Genomic DNA, 22,304 nt, shown 5'->3' on the forward strand with positions numbered 1-22,304 from the left:
TCAAAGAAATCTACAAAAATAAACAGGAGCAATCAAGCCAAATGAGATTAATAATACAGGAAGAAGTTAATAAAGAAACCATGAAATTGCAAAAAGAATTAAAAGACTTGAAAATTAAAATTGGCAACGTTAATAGCAGGAGCAGTTCACAACAAACGGTGAATACTGTAACAATGGGGAAAAATGGTACTAATATAAATTGCGAGAAAGAAACATATGCAGCGAAGGCTAAAAGAGCGCAAACTGAAGAAATAGTGATCGAGCCTCTCACTGAACAGAATAGTGAAAAAACTATACAATTGATCAAGAACAATGTTGATATAATGAGCTTAGGAATTGGAATAAACAAAATAAAGCATGGACAAAAAGGAAAAATAATATTAGAGTGTACAAATAAAAGTGGTCAGGAAACTCTCAGCGACGTGTTAAAGAATAATATTGGACAAGAGTACAACATCAAAACAGCCAGTAAAAAACTACCAATGTTGAAAATAATAGATATCGAAGAGGAAATAAGTAAAATGAAAGAGGAAGATATAATAAAAAACTTAGTGTGACAAAATGAATTGGAAAAGGACACAGAGTCGTTCAAAATCAAAATAGTAAAAAAAAGCAGAAACAGAAATGGAAATAGTAATATTATTGTAGAAGCCGATCCGAAAACTCATAAAACGATGGTAGAATGGAATAAAGTAAAAATTCGATGGAAAAGTGCACGGTGTTCGACTACATAAGTGTGTTGCAGTGTTATAAGTGCTGGGGATATGGTCATATGGCTCAAGAATGTAAAAATGTGATTAGATATAGGAAATGCGCGGGTTCTCATCATGAGAACGAGTGTACAACTGCCGCAATCAAATGTTACAACTGCGAATATCTAATAAATAAATATAAACTAACAGGCTCAAGCATGGATCATCAAGCAACAGATCGCAGATGTGAACTATATAAAAGGATGGTAACACGAGTACAAAAAAATACATTATATTCTAGTGAATAGCAACGACAGATAAAAAATAAGATTAACGAACAGAGTATAATGCTTCTCAATATACAAGGTTTCTTGAAACATAAAGATGAAATTGAAAAACTCATAATAGAATACAAACCAATAATTTTATGCCTTACTGAAACACATGTCACGGAAGAAGTGAATGATTATGAGCTTAAGATAGTAAATTATGAGACCATACGATGTGATAGCAATAGTAGTAGGACGGGAGGAGTATTAACGTACCTCAAACGAAATATAAGATATGAAAAAATTACTAACGTAAATAAAGATGGAAATGTATGGGTTAGTACTATCAAATTAAAAGGGAAATATGAAGGAATGACTTTGTGCAATGTTTATCATTCACCAAATAAAAGTGATGGGAGATTTATTCAAGAAATAACTGAAGAATGTGAAAATATATTACACAATGGACGAATAATGATAGTAGGTGACTTCAATATAGACGTTAAAAAAAATAACCATTATACGAAAAGACTATTAAGGAATTTATCAGAACTAGGACTAAAACAATATGTATTAAATCCAACGAGAATAACTCAAACTTCCAAAACTACAATTGATCTAGTCTTTTCAAATTTTCATACTAAAACGGAAGTACTTCTGACTCCAAAAATTAGCGACCATCAAATTGTAAATATATTTATAAACGGGGAAAATAGTAATATTAAGGACCGAGAAATTCTCAAACGTGATTATAAAAAAATTAATGCGGATATGTATATAGAACTTTTTAATAGAAATATAGCACAAGATAAATATGACGCATGTATGACGGTAAATCAAATGGCGAATAAATATATTAAGACAACAATAAATACAATCGACGAACTAGCCCCGCTAGTGAAAAAAGTAATAAAAACGAAATGGGAAAATAAACCATGGATAACTAATACGGTGAAGCAAGCTATAAGAAGTAGAGACGAAGCATATAAACGAGCTAAAAGAACAAAGAAAATGGAAGATTGGCAAACTTATAAAAGCAGAAGAAATAGTGCAGTACGAATGATGAGAATGGAGAAAAGGAAACATTATGAAAATAAAATTGATGAAAATAAATTGGACTCGAAAAAAATGTGGAAAGAAATTAAAGCACTGATCGGCACAAAAAAACAAACAAATGCCGTTGATGGCATATTTTTTCAGGGACAGAAATATACTGATCATAAGACAATCGCCGAAAAATTTAATCAATATTTCATAACAAGCATTGACGAAATTGTAAATAGCATAGACTTAGTAGAAGCCCCTGAGCTCAAAATAGAAACTGTAAGGATATCAAAAATGGAAACATTTAAAAAGGTAGAATATGAAGAAATCAACAAAATAATTGATAATCTCGAAAACAAAACGGGAACAGACGATGGTATAACCTCGTTTATAATGAAATTAAATTGGAAGGCGAATAAAAGAAATTTTCTGTCTCTAATAAATATGTCATTAGAAACAGGAGTTTTTCCAGAAAGCTGGAAAACATAAACAATAATTCCAATACAAATAATAAAAGGAACTAAAAAAGCAGAAGATTACAGACCGATCAATATGTTGCCTATCTATGAAAAAATCATTGAACGAATTGTACAAGCAAGACTGCTTGAACATTTAGAAAAAAACAATATATTAGCAGAACAACAGTCAGGCTTCAGGAAAGGAATATCATGTGAGATGGCAATACAAAAAACTTTAATTGAATGGAGAGGTTTATGGATAGAGGAGACATGATTAGTGTAGTCTTCATAGACTTCAAACGCGCATTTGAAACGATTGATAGAAGCTTGCTATTAAAGAAATTATTTAAATACGGTATAAGGGGTGCGGTATATAAGTGGATGGAATCTTACTTGAGTAATAGAACGCAAAAAACGAAATATGCAAATTATTTGTCACATAAGCGAGAGAATAAACATGGTGTGCCACAAGGATCGGTTCTTGGACCATTACTATTTATAGTGTACATAAATGACGTAGTTAAGCATCTGCAATGGACAAGATGCAATATGTTTGCTGATGATATGATTTTATACACAAATGATAAAAATAGTGAGAACATACGAAATACAATGAATAATGAATTAGAAAATATTGCATGGTGATTGAAATGGAACTCACTGAAATTGAATATAAATAAAACAAAGTTCATGCTGATAAGTGATTTAAGAAAATGCGTAAAAACAGAACAAAGCAAAATTCGAATTGATGGGAATGAAATAGAAGAAGTAAGCGAAACGAAATATTTAGGAATAACAATTGATAAAAATCTACTATTCAACAAACATGCGGAATATTTAATTAAAAAAGCTGCGAAAAAGGTTAATTTCCTATATCGAATAAACAAATGCATATCTATGTACACTAGAGTAACCATTTATAATAAAATAATCGCGCCTCATTTTGAATATTGAGGTACGGTGATGGCGAACTGTAATAATGAAAATATGCGCAAAATACAAAAGGTGCAAAACAGAGCAATGCGAGCTATCCTGCGATGTGATAAATATACACTTATTAGACTGATGCTAGAAACACTATGTTTCTTAAATATAAATCAAAGAATATTTTTCAATATGTGCGTTTTAGTGTATAAAATGGTCAACAACACAGGGCCACAATATTTAAATAGAGAAGTTTTACGAAGACAGGACATGCATAGTTATAATACTAGAAATCAAACTGAGATAAATGTAACGTACTGTAGAACCGAAACTGCAAAGAAGTCGTTGACAAGAAAGGGGTTTATAATGTTCAATCAACTACCCAAAGAAATGAGACAACAAAGTAATTTGAAAAGTTTTAAACGTGAGCTAGTTGGATATATAAAAGAAAATGTGCCTCCCATACCGTAAAATTGTGAACACAAATTATTAAACGAATTATTTGTAGAATTGAAATGTAATAGCAAAGGCTAAATAAACCACGATCAATCTCTCTCTCTCTCTCTCTCCCTCCCTCCCTCCCTCTCTCCCTCCCTCTCTCTCTCTCTCTCTCTCTCCCTCTGGTAGTTGATGATTTTAATAATCGCTCAAATTGGTGTCGAACATCTCAAGGTGTCCCTCAAGGTTCTGTCTTAGGGCCGTTACTATTTATGATTTTCATAAATTCTATTTCTCAAAATATTCGATACACCGATCATATGGTGTTTGCAGATGACACACAAATTTATTTGTCCTGCGATATTAATATGTTAAATAATGCTCTCAGTAAGATTAGTTATGATATAGCTCTGCAAAATCCAACCCTACGTCCGAGATTTCTCACGTGCAGGGCGGGCAACGTGTGCTTTTGCACACGGCTAACAGGGCTCTGGTCACACACACACACACCCACACTCACACACTACACAAACATTCACACGTACACGCCTTTCGACAAACCGGGGACGTGAATGCTCGGGGACCCTATAAACGGGTCCTACCGAAAAGCGAATGTCCGGGGACTCCTATAAACGGAGTCGCCCGAAAGCGAATGAAAGGGATCCCTATAAACGGGCTCTCCCCGTGAATGGAGCCCGGTTTGTCATCACGGGCACTCACACCCACGCACACTCGACAGGGGGGAACACAGAACCCACAGGGAGAGGGGGGGGACCTCAGGGGCCGTGCCTTGTCCCAGCGCGGTTCGTGGAGTCGCGACCACGAGGGACCCGTAGCACGATGGGACAAACAAATATGGAAATGCACAACAAAAACATTGACTTACCTCAGGTGGTAACCCCTTCTCAGGGGGAATCCACCCCTGGTTCCGATCGGGTGAAAGCCCCGGTGGCCATGGGCAGCGGCACGGATTCTGAGGGCCGCACCTTGTGCACGGTGAAGAGGAGGACGACCCGGACCAACAACATGGACAGGACGTTACTGAATCTACCGAGACGAAACAGGACGGACAGTGTCTCCAGCGGAAGCAGCGCAGCAAGCTATGCTTCCGCCGTGGACAACCAGACAGCAACGACGAGACAAACGGCGACAAAGACAAACGACGAACAAGACTTGACCCAGCTGCTCCGGCTCATCCACGAGACCGCGACGAAAATGGCCGAAGCAGCGGGCGTACAGAAAAACATGAACATGACGGTGAAGACAGGAATCAAGACGATTCTAGAGACTGTGGACATCGTGCTGCACAAGCAGATGGACGCGGCCTTGGGAAGAAGCCTTGCAGACGGTGACAAGACGTCGACTGGTACCACCACGAACGACAAAGAAACGCCTCGGACGAAACGAAAACGGTCGGCGAACGGAACCACGCCGGAGTCCTCTCAAAAGAGACCACCGACGATGGTGCCGGCCGCGGACTGGCAAACGGTCACACGGAACGAGACGAAGAAAAAGAAAAAGAAAACGGACGCGACAACCCGAGCTGGCCAGAGCGGTCCGGCCCCCCAGCAAAGGGGAACGGTCGTTCTCGTCAAACCAGGAACGGACATGACGTACTCGGACATAGTACGCAAGATACGGACGACGGTCGATCCGAAGAAGAGTCACGTGCAGGTGACGACTCTAAGGAAGACCAAAAACGGTTTGTGTTTGCTGAAGCTTCAGGTGGACGCAAGCAAACCGGACGGACGCGACGAATTTGAGCGATGCGTGCAGGACGCCATAGGGGAAGCGGGCAGCGTCAGGGCTCTGAACTCCAACGTGCAATTGGAGATCATGGACCTGGACTGCGTTGCGACCCCGGCAGACGTAACGGACGCTCTTCGACGGGAGACGGGACGAGGCGTGGACTTTCGAGTTCACATTTTCGGTCCGAACCGTGCCGAGCAGTACATGGCGGTCTGCGAACTTGATTCGCGGGAAGCCGATGCGCTGCTTCGGCGCGGACGGATCGGGATTGGGTGGGTGCATTGCCGCGTTCGAAAAAGACTGACGGTGACGAAATGCTACAGGTGCCTTGGCTTCGGCCACGTAAAGGCCGACTGTAAAGACGTGGACAGGACGAAATGCTGCCGCAAATGCGGCGCGTCCGGACACCACGCGACGGACTGCAAAAACAAACCGGTCTGTCCACTGTGCTCCGCAGCTGGGCACAAGGACGTGGCGCACCTCGCCGGCACCGGAAGGTGCGCCATGTTTCGGGCCGCGCTGGAGGAGTGCAGGAAGCAGGCCGGAAGACGGACAGAATAGTCCAGGGTAACCTGAACCGAAGTAGGACCGCAGACATGCTCCTACCACAGATAGCCGACGAACACGACGCGGACATCCTGATCCTGTGTGAACCATACAGGAGAAGGACGACTCAGACGTACATTACGAACGAGACAGAGACCACAGCTATCTGGGTAAGGGGTGCCACCCAATCCCGAGTCTCTAACCGCGGTGTCGGGAACGATTACGTCTGGGCTAAAGTCGGCGCTGTCACTTACGTCAGCGTCTACTTGACACCCAACTGCACCGCGGCCGAGTTCGAGAGGAAGGTGGCACTACTAGAAGACGGTATCAGGGACCTGCCCGGGGACGTCGTCGTTGCGGGGGACCTCAACGCGAGGGCGATCGAGTGGGGAATGACGGAAACGAACAGACGCGGACGACTGCTGCTGGAGATGGCCGCAAGGCTGGACCTAGCAGTGGTCAATACGCGACATACGCCGACGTACAGACGACCAGGATTTGGAGACTCCATCCCGGACGTGACGCTGACGTCGGACGGTATCCTGTCACGGCTGAGGGGGTGGCGGGTGATCGAGGACTATACAGCCAGCGATCACCAGTACATCACCTTCGAAGTGGCAGGACGGACAGAAACGAGACGAACGAGAGCCCACCAGCCCCCGCGGTGGAACCTTGACAGACTGGACGGACGAAAATTTTCTGAGGAGTTGATGGCAGCACCAGCTCCGATGACGAAAATTCCCCCCGAGCTAACTGGCCGGCAAAGGGCGGAGAGACTGACAGACGATACGGCCAAACTAATAGGCGGCTTGTGCAACAGCACAATGCCGAAACGACGACAGACACAGAAAAGACGACCACAATACTGGTGGACGGACGAGATCGCCGAATTGCGCAGGATTTGCCTGGAAAATCAGCGACGAGTGACGAGGGCTGGGGGCGGACCCGAAAGGGAAAACCTCCAGGCCATATACAAAACAGCACGGAAGACGCTGACGAAGGCAATACGGGACAGCAAGACGCGATGCTGGAGGAAGCTTTGCGAGGAGGTGAACGAGGATCCCTGGGGAACCGGTTACAAGATTGTGACCGGCAAACTAGGGGCCCGAGTTCCACCAGAACTCAAAGACGCCGAAACAGCAGGACGGATTGTTGACGGATTGTTTCCGACGCACCCGATACGGACGAACGCGACGGACGACGCTGACGTGCCGGCGCCCCCCGTCTTTGTCGCTGAGGAGCTCACTAGAGCAACGAAGGCGATGAAGAGTGGTAAGGCGCCGGGACCAGACGGAGTACCGGCTGAGATCCTCCGGCTCGTGGCTCGCCTACGGCCGGAGATACTTCTCGACCTGTACAACACGTGCTTGACGACAGGAACGTTCAGCAGTCGGTGGAAAGAGGCGAGGCTCGTCCTTATCCCGAAAGGTAAGGGCGACCCTAACACGCCCTCGGCCTACCGACCGTTGAGTTTACTTGACACGACAGGTAAACTCTACGAACAATTACTGAGACCGAGACTGACGGACGCGATGCAGGCCGGAGGGGGTCTCTCCGACCTGCAGTTCGGTTTCAGGAGGGGTCGATCGACGATTGGAGCAATCCAAAAGGTGGTTGACTCTTTCCTGGAACTGGACAGACACTGCCACGCAGCCCGACCTATCGTGCTGCTGGCGACACTGGACATTAGGAATGCTTTCAACTCGGCCAGGTGGGTGGATATCTTGGAGGCGCTGAAAAGCAACTTCGGGATCCCACCTTACTTGGCTTAGGTTGTGGAGGATTACCTGAAAAACAGACGTATAACGTACGAGACGATAGAAGGACAGGTAACGAGACAGGTCACCGCTGGGGTTGCCCAGGGGTCGATACTGGGACCTGACTTCTGGAATGGCTTATACAACAGCTTGCTTCGGCTGGAGATGCCGCTCGGAGTGATCCTCGTCGCCTACGCTGATGACGTAGCGGCGGTGATTACAGAGCGCTCTCCGGAACTAGCACAGCTGAAGCTGAACCAGACCATGAGACGAGTTGGACGTTGGATGACAGACCACGGACTGCAACTCGCAACGGAAAAGACGGAACTGACGCTCCTTACGAGAAGACGCATACAGACGATACTGCCCATGAGAGTGGGGGCACACGAGACGGAGACCAAGGGGGAAGTCAAGTACCTTGGGGTAACCCTTGATACGAAGATGACCTTCTGGCCTCACATACAGAAGACGGCCCAGAGGGCGGCAGAGAGGATAGCATCCTTGAGCCGCCTGATGGCCAACACGACGGGACCGAGACCGGGGAAACGGCGACTGTTAATGGCGACAGCTCACTCGATCCTCCTGTACGGTGCGGAGATCTGGGCAGACTCCCTGCAGACAAAGAAGTACTGCAAGACGATGACGATGGTACAGCGACAAGGAGCGCTGCGAATCGCTTGCTCCTACCGGACAGTCTCTGCACAAGCTGTTCTGGTGGTGGCGGGCGTAATTCCCGTGGATCTCCTTGCGTTTGAGCGTAAGAGGGTCTACGGGAGCAGTGCGGACATAGGACGGAAGAACGCGGCAATTGCCGAGCGCGAAAGGACGATAGACACCTGGCAAGGACGGTGGACAAACGGAAACGATGGTAACTGGACGAGACGACTTATACGGGACCTGAGGGCGTGGCTCGGAAGGAAGTTCGGGGACGTGAATTTTTACGTTACCCAGCTCTTGACGGGGCACGGTTACTTCCGACGGTACCTCCACAGAATGAACAGAGTACGGACACCTGACTGTGAGTACTGTGGACATGAACGAGACGACGCGGAACACACGTTTTTCGTGTGTGACCGCTGGACGAGACAGAGACAAGAACTGGAAATAACAGTTGGCAGTATTACCCCGGAGAATATCGTCGGGGTAATGCTGCACGAACCTGAGTGGTGGTGCTTAGTCGCCACCTACACGGAAACGATACTGCGACGTAAGAACGCGGACGGCTGCTTGACGGATGACTGAGTAGACGGAGTGACGCGACGTTACGATAACGGTGGAACAGAACGGACGAACGAACACAGACAGAACCCCCAGTCAGAAGTAATATCAACATAGTCCCTGGCTGGGGGGAAGGACAACAAGGAGGTGGCGGTTTTAGTGGGTAGGCCTGTCTTTTTGGGAGTCCCACATACCCATGTAGTCCGTAAGACTACATGGAATCCGTAAAAAGGATTTCCGCAACTCCTTGGTAAAAAAAAAAAAAAAAAAAAAGATTAGTTATGATATAAATGTTATTTATGACTTTGCTCAAACTAACGGGTTAAAGTTAAATGCTGGAAAATCGAAGATTATGGTGTTCGGGAGCAACGCCCGCACTCGGTTAATTTTTATTGAGCGATTACCTCTTGTAGCAGTTAACAATGCACCTATACCCTATGTACGTGAAGCTCGTAATTTAGGAGTCATTCTCAATGAAAATCTTGACTGGACCAGCCATGTAGCGGAAATTTCGAAGAAGGTCTATGCAGCGCTTCATAAATTAAAGTTTAACAAGCATCTTCTATCACATGCGCTGCGCAAGAAACTTATCATGTCGCTTATCTTTCCTCTTGTTGATTATTGCTGTGTAGTTTATCATCCCCTAACTGAAGAATTGAATCTTAAATTGCAACGTTTAGTAAACACGTGTGTGAGATTTATTTTCGACTTGAGGAAGGATTCACGTATAACTCCTTCTCGGCTTGAACTAGGCTGGATCTCCGTAAAAAATCGGCGCCAGTACTTCCAAGCGATTGCAATACATGGTGTTGACTATGGGCGAGCACCGAGCTATATATCTGAGCAATTCTGTAGTATTCAAACCGACATTAGGCGATCCGATCGACGCTTTGGTGCAACTTTTTGCATTCCTGCGTATAGAACCACTACGTTCTTGAATTCTTTTTGTGTCTCGGGTTGTTACCTATGGGATTCTCTACCTAGGGAGATTACATCGATCTCGTGACATCGATCTCTCTGAATTACGAGCCTGAGGATGTATTATAGTTGAATTTATTAATGCAACCTCTATCACGATCGCGATCATGATTATGATATAATTGAAATTCGAAATACAAATTGATTTGGACTTTTGTTAATGATATGATATTTTCAGCCAATAATAATTGTTATAATATTAGTATTTCACTGTATTATGTATTATGTATGTATTCTGTTTATGCAATCTTGCGTTATCTTATTCATATAATTGCATTATTGTCATTATTGTCATAATGTTATATAAGAATTATATTGAGAGATTATTATTTTAAGTATTAGCAATTAGTAATCCATATTGTATCTAACTATTGTTCTCAATTGCCTCCATGGTTTTCCAGAGGCATAATAAACAACAATCAATCAATCAATCAATCTCTCTCTCTCTCTCTTTCTCTCTCTCTCTCTCTCTCTGTGAGGTGAGACGTAAGTCGGTTCGGGTTGTCAAAGTTGCAAAATTACAATGTGAACGAGACGAAAAAAGTGAATTATTGCTGAGGAAACGAAACACAGTGAGCATTTTTTAACAGTGGAATAAAATACAACAAACAATTTGCAGTGGGGAAGTGAAATTTTTCTGTGAAAGTAGTGCAAGATTTTCGCAAAATTTCGTAGCAAAAGATAACGACGTGTCGGCGAGTAAACCATCTGCGCAGTCGCAGCTCGCGTTTATTCATTCGTGTGTACACGTTTATGAGAACACTGATAAACCTTCGTGCACACTGAGTCAGACGTCTAGTCAGCTGACCAGTGACGTAACTGACAATAGCGCCACGCTTGCCGTACAATTACATCGAGCGTATGATTGCTAATCGATATTGGTGATCTTTTATACGATACGGCAGCAACGAGTGCCATCTATTGATCATAGGACATACTATATATTTATACTGTTACCATCTAAGGTGTAATGAAGACGGTTTATATATTCCTTCACAGGACTCAGGATTTATTATGTCTACAACTGAACAGAGGAGGAAAATCATATGTAAACAGTGCAGGAAACTCATCATGAAAAATGTCTACGAGTGCCAACAATGCTCGAAGGATTTTCATAAGAGCTGTGCTGGTATACACAAACGGCTTAATTCACAAAAACAAGTTGTGAAATGTACAGGAGATATTATAGTTGAACGTGTGAGGGAGATAGAAACGCCTAATGATGAGATGGAACGACGAGCGAAAAGAGGGAGAGAGGATGATGGTAATGAAAATGATAACGATCTTGAGGAAACTGAGGAGGAAGAATTGACTCTGGACCAAAAGCTTGATGAATTACTATTCGGATTAGATGGACTAACAAAAAAAATTTTGAGTGCTGGTAAAAGGCATTATTCAGAAGAATTGGTACGGGACATAATTAAAAAAGAACTGCATCCATTCAAACAGGAAATAAAAAATTTCGTGGCGCAAGAAATAAAAGAAACGGTTAGGAAACTTATTCGAGAGGAATTATCGAATGAAATAAAAAAAGTTGTGACTGAAGTAAGAGAATTGAAAACCTCTGTGAGTAAGATGAACCAAGAAAAAATGAATTTAAATATTCCGCAAAGTGAAACAAGAAAAGAAGTGAGTGAATCGGAAAATTATAACTCAAAAACGACGTATGCTGAGAAAATCAAGAACTCGCGTGTCCAAGAAATTGTGATTACACCCATGATAGAACAGTCAAATGAACAAACGATGGGACAAATAAAATCAAGTGTAGATGTTATGAATTTAGGAATTGGTGTCAGTAAAATTAAAAATGGAGGAAAGGGCAGAATAATAATAGGACGTGATAAAAGACAAGAACAAGAGACTCTAACAAATGAACTCAAAAATAAAATAGGAAATAATTATAAGGTAACAGCAGTAAAAAAACAGCTTCCGAAATTGAAGATTGTGGGTATTGACGAGAATTTGAGTTTGAGTGAAGAACAGGAGAATATTTTTTTGGAAAAAGTTATCGAACAAAATGAAATAGTGACTAAAAAACAAGATTTAAAGATAAAAATGATTAAAAAAACAGTGAATGAGACAGGAGTAGCAACAATAATAGTGGAAACAGATCCTAAAACGCATAAGATATTTACGGAAAAAGGCAAAATCAAAGTCGGATGGAAAATATGCCCAGTATATAACTCTGTGAGTGTACTACAATGTTATAACTGCTGGGGGTACCATCACTATGCACAAGAATGTAGAAATAAGGTGAAGTGTCGAAAATGTGCCGGTGATCATAACCAGAAAGATTGTCAAGAAGTGATAAAAAAATGTGTTAAGAGTATGGATCAGTCGACTAACCTCACTTGGAATTTTCGAAATTGAAATTCTCTGACACAGTTTGACCGATTAAAAAAAGGCTCTGTCAGCCTACGCAGAACGATGGCAAAAATCGACTTTTTTTAATCGGTCAAACTGTGTCAAAGAATTTTGATTTCGAAATTTGCAGCTATCTCTCTCACACTCACGGTTGCGATATACTGACTGATCCATCCTCTTAACTGTTCTTACCGAATGAGTATGTACAAAGAAAGTGAATTGAGTGTGAACCATGAGGCTACGGACAGAAAATGTGAAATATATCAACTTATGATAGCAAGGGCACAAAAAAATACAACATATAATAACGAATAGCAATTAACCAGCACCTATAACAAAAATGTAAGATGGAAAGAAGATTGTATACCGATGATAATAATGCTAAATGTCCAAGGATTTTCAATACATAAAGATGAGATTGATAAACTAAGATGTGACAAAAAACCAAAAATACTATGTTTAACTGAGACGCATGTAACAGATGAGGTTCAAGACTTTGAATTAATGATAAAAAATTATGATTTAGTTAGAACTAATACAAAGAATGGTAGAACTGGGGGTGTCTTGACATATGTACGACAAGGAATATGGTATAAGATACTGCGCTCGGAAACATAGACCTAAATATGTGGATCAATGTAATACAACTTTCAGAGAAATATAAAAAAATAATAGTATGTAATGTTTACCATTCACCAAGTCAGAGTCATGGTAAATTTATTGACTTGATTGTAAAAATAAGTGAAGAACTAATTGAAATGGGCCAGGTCATACTAGTTGGGGACTTCAATATCGATGTATTAAGAGAAACACACTATAAAAGGAGATTAATAAAAAACTTCCTGAGCCTTGGTATGAAACAACGAGTATTAGAACCTACGAGGATAACTAGCAAGTCAAAAACCATCATCGATTTGGTATTTACAAACTTTTATATACGAACTGAAACCTTATTGGTACCAAAAATAACTGACCACAATATTGTACAGATTTTAACACAACATGACAATGATGAAAATGATAAAATTATAAACTATTATAAGAGGGTTTATTATAAAATAAATCACAGAAACTAATAGCAAGATAATCTTTGAAACGGTAACAGAGGTAACGGAAGAGTGCCGTAAGATAATTCGCCATAGAGAGGCACAAAATAATACGATCGTCACGAAATAGAGAAAAAGAAATAACTGCGAACGCAAAAGGAACGGCTGAAAAATACGCAATACAAAAGACAGAATAAATCGCCGTATAGACGACGCGCGACAATAAGTGCGAGAGAGACAGAGCGAAAACATCGCGCGAACGACCGTGCTCGCTAGAGCCTCAACGCGTGCAGGGAAAGAGAGAAACGTAGCTGCGTGGAATATTCCAGCGCGTACTACCAAAATTCGATATCAAAAATTCGACATTACAAAACTCAAACTTAATTAATTAATGCGCAACAAGACTACGTCAAATAAACTATACTGAATGGACCCAAATTAATATCGAATCGATTAGTGGAGCTGAGCCGCAAAAACTATAAAATTTGGGAACACGGGAAGTATCGGCCGCAATCTAGCTCGAAACTTCGACACACATGTTCCCCGAAACGCCAAATAAACCGGAACTAAATTCCGAAACTCAAAATGCTCAACTCCATTAATCATTCCGGGAGAAAGAGAAAGGGCTTACCGAGGAACCCGCTCGTCGCACGCCGAAAGACAAAAGGAACCTCGATGATCGGGAGGTATTGATGACTCGCCGGTGAGGTGATCGGAAGAAGACTCCAGTGCGTACGAGCGGTCCTCCAGATTCGGCGTTCTCCCCACCACTAGGCCCATGCACAACGGCGCTCACGCGCTAGGCGCGAACTAGAGTACAGAGTCTTTGCTCGCGCTTTCGCGGGAAACTCAAAACAAGGGAGCGTGCACGGAGGATATTTCCCGTTACGCTTCTTTACCCAATATCGCAATAATTACCCTTCTGCTGCTCTCACCTCTCCCGCTCACTCGAAACACTCCTCTCGACTAGATGACCGTGATCCGGGTGTCTCTCCTCTTGAGGATCCGGCGGGCAGCTCTGAAAGGACGAGGGGAGGCCTCCCTCACGACTCCGGATGTCGTGGTGGGCCCACAAGATAAGCCACCAGGCAAGAACAGCACCTCGCCTCCAGAAAACTCCCCCAGACCCCACCTGACGAGGCGCCGGTTCACACGGACTTTGACACCCGAATTCACGGTATTGCGGGCGGTGCAACTCTGGGTTGCTACGGCGGGAAAGACACGGGCGGCGTTCAATAAATGGCCTATGCCAGCGTGCTCTTTCAACCGCCCGCAGGTCGAGAATGTTCTTCGGTACTCGAAGACGGCGTGAGAGGGATGGTTCTTGCGAGCGACATCGGCTCGAACAGCAGGAAAGTATCGTCAAATAACTAATGCTCGCTGGGACCAATGTGGTGACGTTAACACCAAATCTCTCAAAAAAAACAAACGGAATAGTCAAAAGGAAACTTCATCAAACTCAAAATTAAACGATCAAGAATTTCTCTCTCTTCCTTGCACCGAGGTAAAAGGTAACGGTTATTAGACTTTTAGTAAATTGTCGCTCGAAAGGTACTATACGCGATTCTTAAAAATAAATCTTATAATTACGTGACGATGAGTCTCGTTCCGACCAACACCCGACGAGTCGAAGGGCGTCAAAATGGGCCGTAAACCCGGTCCACTGGTCGACACGATTCGTACGAGTGGCGGGGCAAAAATGTCACGTCACACTATCTATCTATCTATCTCCCCCCCCCGTACGCTCTCCCCTCCCTCCTTCCCGACTTCCATTTCCCCCTTTCATTCCATTCCTCCATTCATTTCCTGATCTCCCATTCCTTCTTCCCTTTGTCTTTCTTCCTTTTCCTTTCTCCTTTCTTCCAGTCTTTTCATCCAGCCATCTCCCCTCTCTTACTGATCCAATATCTCTCTGATTCTTTCCCCTTATGTTTCTCTCTGTTTCTTCTCCTCACCACATATTACGTGCTCCCATGATTCTTCCTCCTCTCCACATATTCTACATTTCCTCTCTTCTTCGCCCCTCCAGTATTGTCCTGCTCTCATCTCGTTCCCCATCCTGTATCTTCCCACCCTAATATATTTTTCTTCTTTCCATCCCGTCTTCAAATATTTTGGTACTTCTCTTGTCTTTATCTCCCTGTACCACCGATTATACCTCAACTCCCTTCTTTTTTTCCCCTCTTCCCACTGTTCCCTCCTCTCTCTCTCTCTTCCTAATTTTCTCTTTTGCTGATCCCTGTCTCTGTCCCCTCTTCATCTTTCCCCTTCCCTTTCACCCTACGTTCTTTCCTTCTTTTTTCCCAGCTTGCCAAACTCCTTCCACCGGTTTCCCTTTGTTTTACCTTTTCTTAACATCTCCTTCCCCATTCACTTTCTCTGCCGTCTTCCAGTTTGCTCTCATATCTCCATGCCCTCCTTGTTCCTCTATTTTTTAACTTTTCTCTTTTCGTTTTTTCCCTTACTATGTACCCAGGTGTCGTACAGTCTCGCCGGATTGTCCATCTTATATACCTCTCCTATATCCTTTCTATCTCTTTGAACTCCTCCGACCCCCATATTTCTACTTCATATCACATCACCGTCCATCCCAGTAGATCGAACAGCCATATCTTTCTCGTCCAATTCCTTTCAAATTTTCTTTTGCCCATTCCCCATATCTGTCTTATTATCACCACTGTTGCCCTTCTTATTCTTTCCTTCATGTGTGTTTCTAGCCCCCCCGTTATTTTTAAACCAAAACCCTAAGTAATGACACTTCCACTACCTCTATTTCGTTCTCTTACCATTTCCACTATGTTTTTCCTTCTACCACCCCTTTTCCTAAATATCATTATCTTTGATTTTTGTGCATTTATCTCTAGTTTTTTACCATCAAAAAACCTTTCCAGTTTCCTCATCATGTGTCTTATCTATCCCTCCCCCTCTGCCAGCACCGCTACGTCATCCGCGTACGATAGCGTACATTTTCTCTTCCCTCCGATCTTGGTACCTCCCCATCTCCCTCTACCTCAACCCTGGGGTCAGGGTGCAGCCCTGTCTTACTCCTTTCACTGTCCAGAATTCTTCTCTCGTTTCGCCTCCCGCCTTCACCCTGATCCTTGTATCATCGTATATTTCCCTTACTCTTTCCCTTATCCTTACTCTTACTCTTTATGACAAAAACTGTTCATGATCGCTCATTTATACACCCAAGTTTCAATAAAATCTTTGGGCCCGGTATAAATGCATAGATATTAACTTGAGTTGTTACATAATGAATTTGGAAATTTATTTCAATAAGTTATTGGATGCTTTGTTCCTCGTGATATCAAAATTTGTATCTTCGAAATGCAATGAACACCTCTAAAGTTTGACTACGTGATGAAGCGACATGTATATTGAGTATTTTTACGATATGTTTGCAATTATCATTATGGGTTAGGAAATTCATGTTTGCAAGTCTACATTTTTAAATGCGATGAAATATTTTATTTGCGTATAACCATGAAGACATACAAAATTACTTCATTTTGCTTGCTTAAACATGCACAATGTCTTTCACTTTTTTTTTTAATGTGACATAATAACTTTCAAAAATGTCTTTCAAGAAATTCTGAAATGTTTTTCCCCATCGTATCAAAGTATGTATTATAATGGGCGACGTGACAGTGCCTTGTTGGAGGCCTTCTTTTATTTTGAAATATTTTGTGGACTGGTGGGTGCCGTTCCATACTGGTGAATGTGCGGTCACGTATCATATCCCATATAATTCCGCAAAGATGCCGTGGGAACTTTTTTTTTTTTATTAATTTATACATAAGGCCATTGAGCCACACGGAATCAAATGCTTTTTCTAGATCAATTAGCGTGGCGCATATCATTTTTCCCGAGGCAAGATAGCCATTGACGTCCGAGAGGATTAACTGCATGAGTAGTGGAGTGAGCGTGTCTGAAACCATATTGTGTATCAGGTATTATAAAACCATAAACTTCCCCTAGGGAAAAAAAGGTTGGGACAAGTACATTGATGGTATCCTGTTTGCTGATAATTCCATCCATAAAAAAAAACTTGGAAATCGATGCCTCATTCTTCTTATTTGATTCGAACAGCTAAATCAATTGAAAAAAATTCCATCTCATTTACGTGCAGCATTAAAATTTATTATATCAATTCGAGGTCAAGTATTTTCTAATGAATTGAAAAAAGTTACCACTTGAGTTACGTGCAGCACTAAAATTTATGATATCAATCAGTGGACAAGTATTTTATTAGTAACTCCAAATTTTGACTTTATTAAATTGTTCTAAGAAGCTTTTAAATCCAAAAAAAATCACATGAAAGCTAGTCATTCGTTACTCTATGGTGGCAAAGACTTATAAGAAAATCGATTTTTCTCAGACTTTCAGGATCCTTTGGTATTATTCACAAAATTCAACGTCGATTGGATCGATACAAATTATGTTTAATTATGTGTTAAAAGTACTTGTCCGGCCCATCACTATTCATTCAATAAAAAATCAATCATAAAAAACGAAATTGTACAGCAGAATCCGGTTAAAAATTTGTTGAAATGCGATTCATTGTTACTTTAATGTTCTTAATATTAATATAGGTTAGTTCTTATTCCGAATGGAATTCGTTCGCTGGAAGAATAAGTGGGAAGCGAAAATTGCCGTCATTGAATATAAACTGGAGAGTTATTTTAGAAGCTTGCAACATATATATTATGTACAATTTTTTTCATTTATCGATGCAGAATAATATCCCTTGTATATTGCGGAACAATTTGCTTCCCTTTTTCATTAAATTAGTGCAGTTAAGTAATAATTACTTGAAGATAATTCTCTCAATTCCCTCTGCATGAATACTTGTGAATAATACCAAAGGATCCTAAAAGTCTGAGAAAAATCGATTTTCTTATAAGTCTCTGCTACCATAGAGTAACAAATGACTAGCTTTCATGTGATTTTTTTTGGATTTAAAAGCTTCTTAGAACAATTTAATAATGTTAAAATTTGGAGTTACTAATAAAATACTTGTCCACCGATTGACATCATAAATTTTAGTGCTGCACGTAATTCAAGTGGTAACTTTTTTCAATTCATTAGAAAATACTTGGCCTCGAATTGATATAATAAATTTTAATGCTACAGGTAAATTAGATGGAATTTTTTTCAATTGATTTAGCTGTTCGAATCAAATAAGAAAAATGAGGCATCGGTTTCCAAGTTTTTTTTTATGGATGGAATTATCAGCAAAGACGACACCATCAATGTACTTGTCCCAACCTTTTTTCCCTAGGGGAAGTTTATGGTTTGATATCACGTCTTTTTTCTCGAAAGTTCCTTATTTGTGTTTTGATGACTATATAATTTTAGTTCAAATTTCTATGAATTATTTACGATTTACTGCATATAACGTTGGTGTCCACGAAAAAAGACCTATTTTTCGTCAAAATTGAATTAGAAATATTTTGTCACACGTCTATCCTTGGACTGTTGCAATTTTTCCCCTTGTACTCTTATATGTTTTGTCCATTATGAACCCAACAGTATGGATAAATACGTGTTGCGGCCCTAGACATGATTTTCCGCTTATAAGGTTGGTTTCCACGAAAAAAAACCTATTTTTCGTCAAAATTGTACTGGAAATATTTCGTCACAGGTCTGTCCTTGGCCTTTGGCGATTTTTCCCTTGTACTCTAATATATTTCATCGGGGGCATGTTTTGGATGACACGAAAATGTCTAGATTCAGAATGCAAAAACGACATTTAGAAATGGCCAATTCTCTTGGATTTTTTGTGTTTTGAATTTGATCTATTTTTCCTGTTTTTCTTTCTTTTTTCTAACGTTATAAGCCGGAAATCATATCTCGGCCTCCAACCTACTTTCCACCGTGCTCTTGGGTTCATAATGAACAAAACATATTAGAGTATATGAAAAAAAATCGCCAAAGTCCAAGGACAGACCTGTGACGAAATATTTCCAGTACAATTTTGACGAAAAACAGGTCTTTTTCGTGGAAACCAACGTTATAAGCCGAAAATCATAAATAATTTATAGAAATTTTACACTAAAATCCTATAGTCAACTGAACATAAATAACGAACTTTTGAGAAAAAAGACGTGATATCAAACCATGATCTTCCCCTAGGAAAAAAAAGGTTGGGACAAGTACATTGATGGTCCCTCGTTTGCTGATAACTCCATCTATAAAAAAAACTTTAAAAAAAATTTTTTCAACAAATTGTCAAAAAAATTATTTTATAAAAAATATACAGAACAATTCGAAAAACATTTCACAAATCTTGAAAAAACATTATGTTAAAAAAAAAACAAATCTGTATCTATTTTTTAAAGTGTCAAAAGTATCAAATAACAAGTAAAAAATAAAAAACCGTAAAATCGTGCTTGAAATCATTTTGGAAACCGATGCCTCATTCTTCTTATTTGATTTGAACAGCTAAATCAATTAAAAAAAATTCCATCTAATTTACGTGCAGCATTAAAATTTATTATATCAATTCGAGGCCAAGTATTTTCTAATAAATTGAAAAAAGTTATCATTTGAGTTACGTGCAGCACTAAAATTTATGATATCAATCGAAGGACAAGTAATGTATGAGTAACTCCAAATTTCAACATTATGGAATTGTTCCAAGAAGCTGTTAAATCGAAAAAAATCACATGAAAGAAAGTCATTTGTTACTCTATGTGATGGCACAGACTTATAAGAAAATCGATTCTTTTTGCTGATAATATGAAAAGTCGAATCTTCGAAATGCAAACACAAATTTTGACAACAGTCCTTATGAAATGAAGTGTATGTTGAGTATTTCTATTCTGCAAACTGCAAATGTGGAATAGGCCGGACAAGTACTTTTAACACATATTTAAACATAATTTGTATCGATCCAATCGTGTGTGAATTTTGTGAATAATACCAAAGGATCCTGAAAGTCTGAGAAGAATCGATTTTCTTATAAGTCTGTGCCATCATATAGAGTAACAAATGACTATCTTTCATGTGATTTTTTTGGATTTCAAAGCTTCTCAGAACTATTTAATAATGTCAAAATTTAGAGTTACTAATAAAATATTTGTCTACCGATCGATATCATAAATTTTAGAGATGCACGTAATTCAAGTGGTAACTTTTTTCAATTCATTAGAAAATACTTGGCCTCGAATTGATATAATAATTTTAAGCGCGATTTTTCGGTTTTTTATTTTTTACTTGTTATTTGATTCTTTTGACACTTTAAAAAATAAATACAGATTCGTTTTTTTTAACATAATATTTTCTCAAAATTTGTGAAATTTTTTTCGAATTATTCTGTATTTTTTTTTTGCATGGAGTTATCAGCAAACGAGGGTATTGAGTATTTCCAGACCATATGTTTGCGATTGCCATTATGGGTTTAAAAATTCATGTGTGTAAGTCTACGCCTGATCATTCTTGGATGTGATCAAATATTTTGTCTGCGTATCCATGGAAACATACAAAATTACTCCATTTTGCTTGCCTCAACATGCACTATGTCTTTCACTTTTTTCTCGAATGTGACAAATTAAAGAAAATCACATGCCAATTTTACCCCCACCACTGCGAATCGTTTTATTCAGAGAAAGTATAGTCTCGGCGAGAGCCTCGGGCCAGCAGACGACAGGGCTGTCAATGTACTTGTCACGAGACTCTACCGAGTCTCTTGATAATAACATTCGAGAATGATGTTCAGCAAATTCTGAAATGTTTTTTCCCGATAGTATCAAAGTTTGTATTACTGGTATGCAGCGAGTACCTGTAAACTTCAATATTTCTGTGAAATGGCAGGTGTTCCAATCTTTTTATTTCTTGGTTTCGATTGTAGTATATAAACGTAGAAATTCATTACTAACTTTTTCAGTCGCTTATTTCTGAATAGGTCTGAAATTGCTGTCCTCGAAAGCCAATGCACAGACACATCAAACAATTTTGAGTTCTGTTTGCTTTCAAGTGCGTCGCCACGCATTCGTTCGAGCTACCTTAATTTGAAAGGAGCAGGTATGAACGAAACGAGAAAGACGCGGTTTATGTTTGAAGTAATAACAAAAATGAATTTATTCAAACAAATTTGACTATTTTACAAAAACAAAGTATTTCCGCGATCGCGTTTGTTATTTTTATTTTATTTTATTTGTCAGCGTTGTTTAACTGGATCAGGCGAGAGAAGAACCCGAAAGACTCGGAAAAACGGAGCGTTTTTAATGTACGAAATTCTTTGACTGAATTTCCTATTTGTTTTTCATTTTGCTTGCTCATAGAATAAGCTATGTGATAATAAAATTTTTTTTTCCAGTTTTCAATGTCAATGTGCTCAAAATGTCACATCGAAAAATCAAATCTAGAAAAAATATCCGGATTTGTGCAAGCACGCGCGCGCTCGCACGCGTTGGGAGCAGGTTACATCACGCACTTTTTGCAACGCTCTCCCTACTAATGTTACCGTACTATCTAAAGCGCGAATCTTCCTCAGTCACGAATATTTTCTGTATGGTCGAAACATTTCAAAGAATTTCCTAAACTCACCTGCTTCTGGACCTTCCAAATTCAAACCAGTGATAACAGATAATACTATTTCTTTCAATAGCAACGAATGACGCCACTGAATAATGAAGGTAGACAAAAATTAATCCATTCATCGTTCCATTATTGGCGAGGAAACGAAATTTTTCATTTTCTTACTTATATGGTGTCGGATCATGAATATAATCATAAATATTCATTAATCAATAACCGCTAATACTCCGACATTTCAATTGGAGTTCTACAAAGGATGCATCTCGTGAAGATAAAA

General features: G+C 40.4%; 1 protein-coding gene across 7 annotated transcripts in view; it reads right to left on the reverse strand.

The window, feature by feature from the left end:
* Syt7 (Synaptotagmin 7) overlaps positions 1-22,304 on the reverse strand; it is a 620,424-nt gene that overhangs the window by 278,685 nt on the left and 319,435 nt on the right. The gene's annotated exons all lie outside the window — the stretch shown is intronic.

Source organism: Venturia canescens, chromosome 10 (genome assembly GCF_019457755.1).
Source record: "Venturia canescens isolate UGA chromosome 10, ASM1945775v1, whole genome shotgun sequence".
NCBI classification, from domain to species: Eukaryota; Metazoa; Arthropoda; class Insecta; order Hymenoptera; family Ichneumonidae; genus Venturia; species Venturia canescens.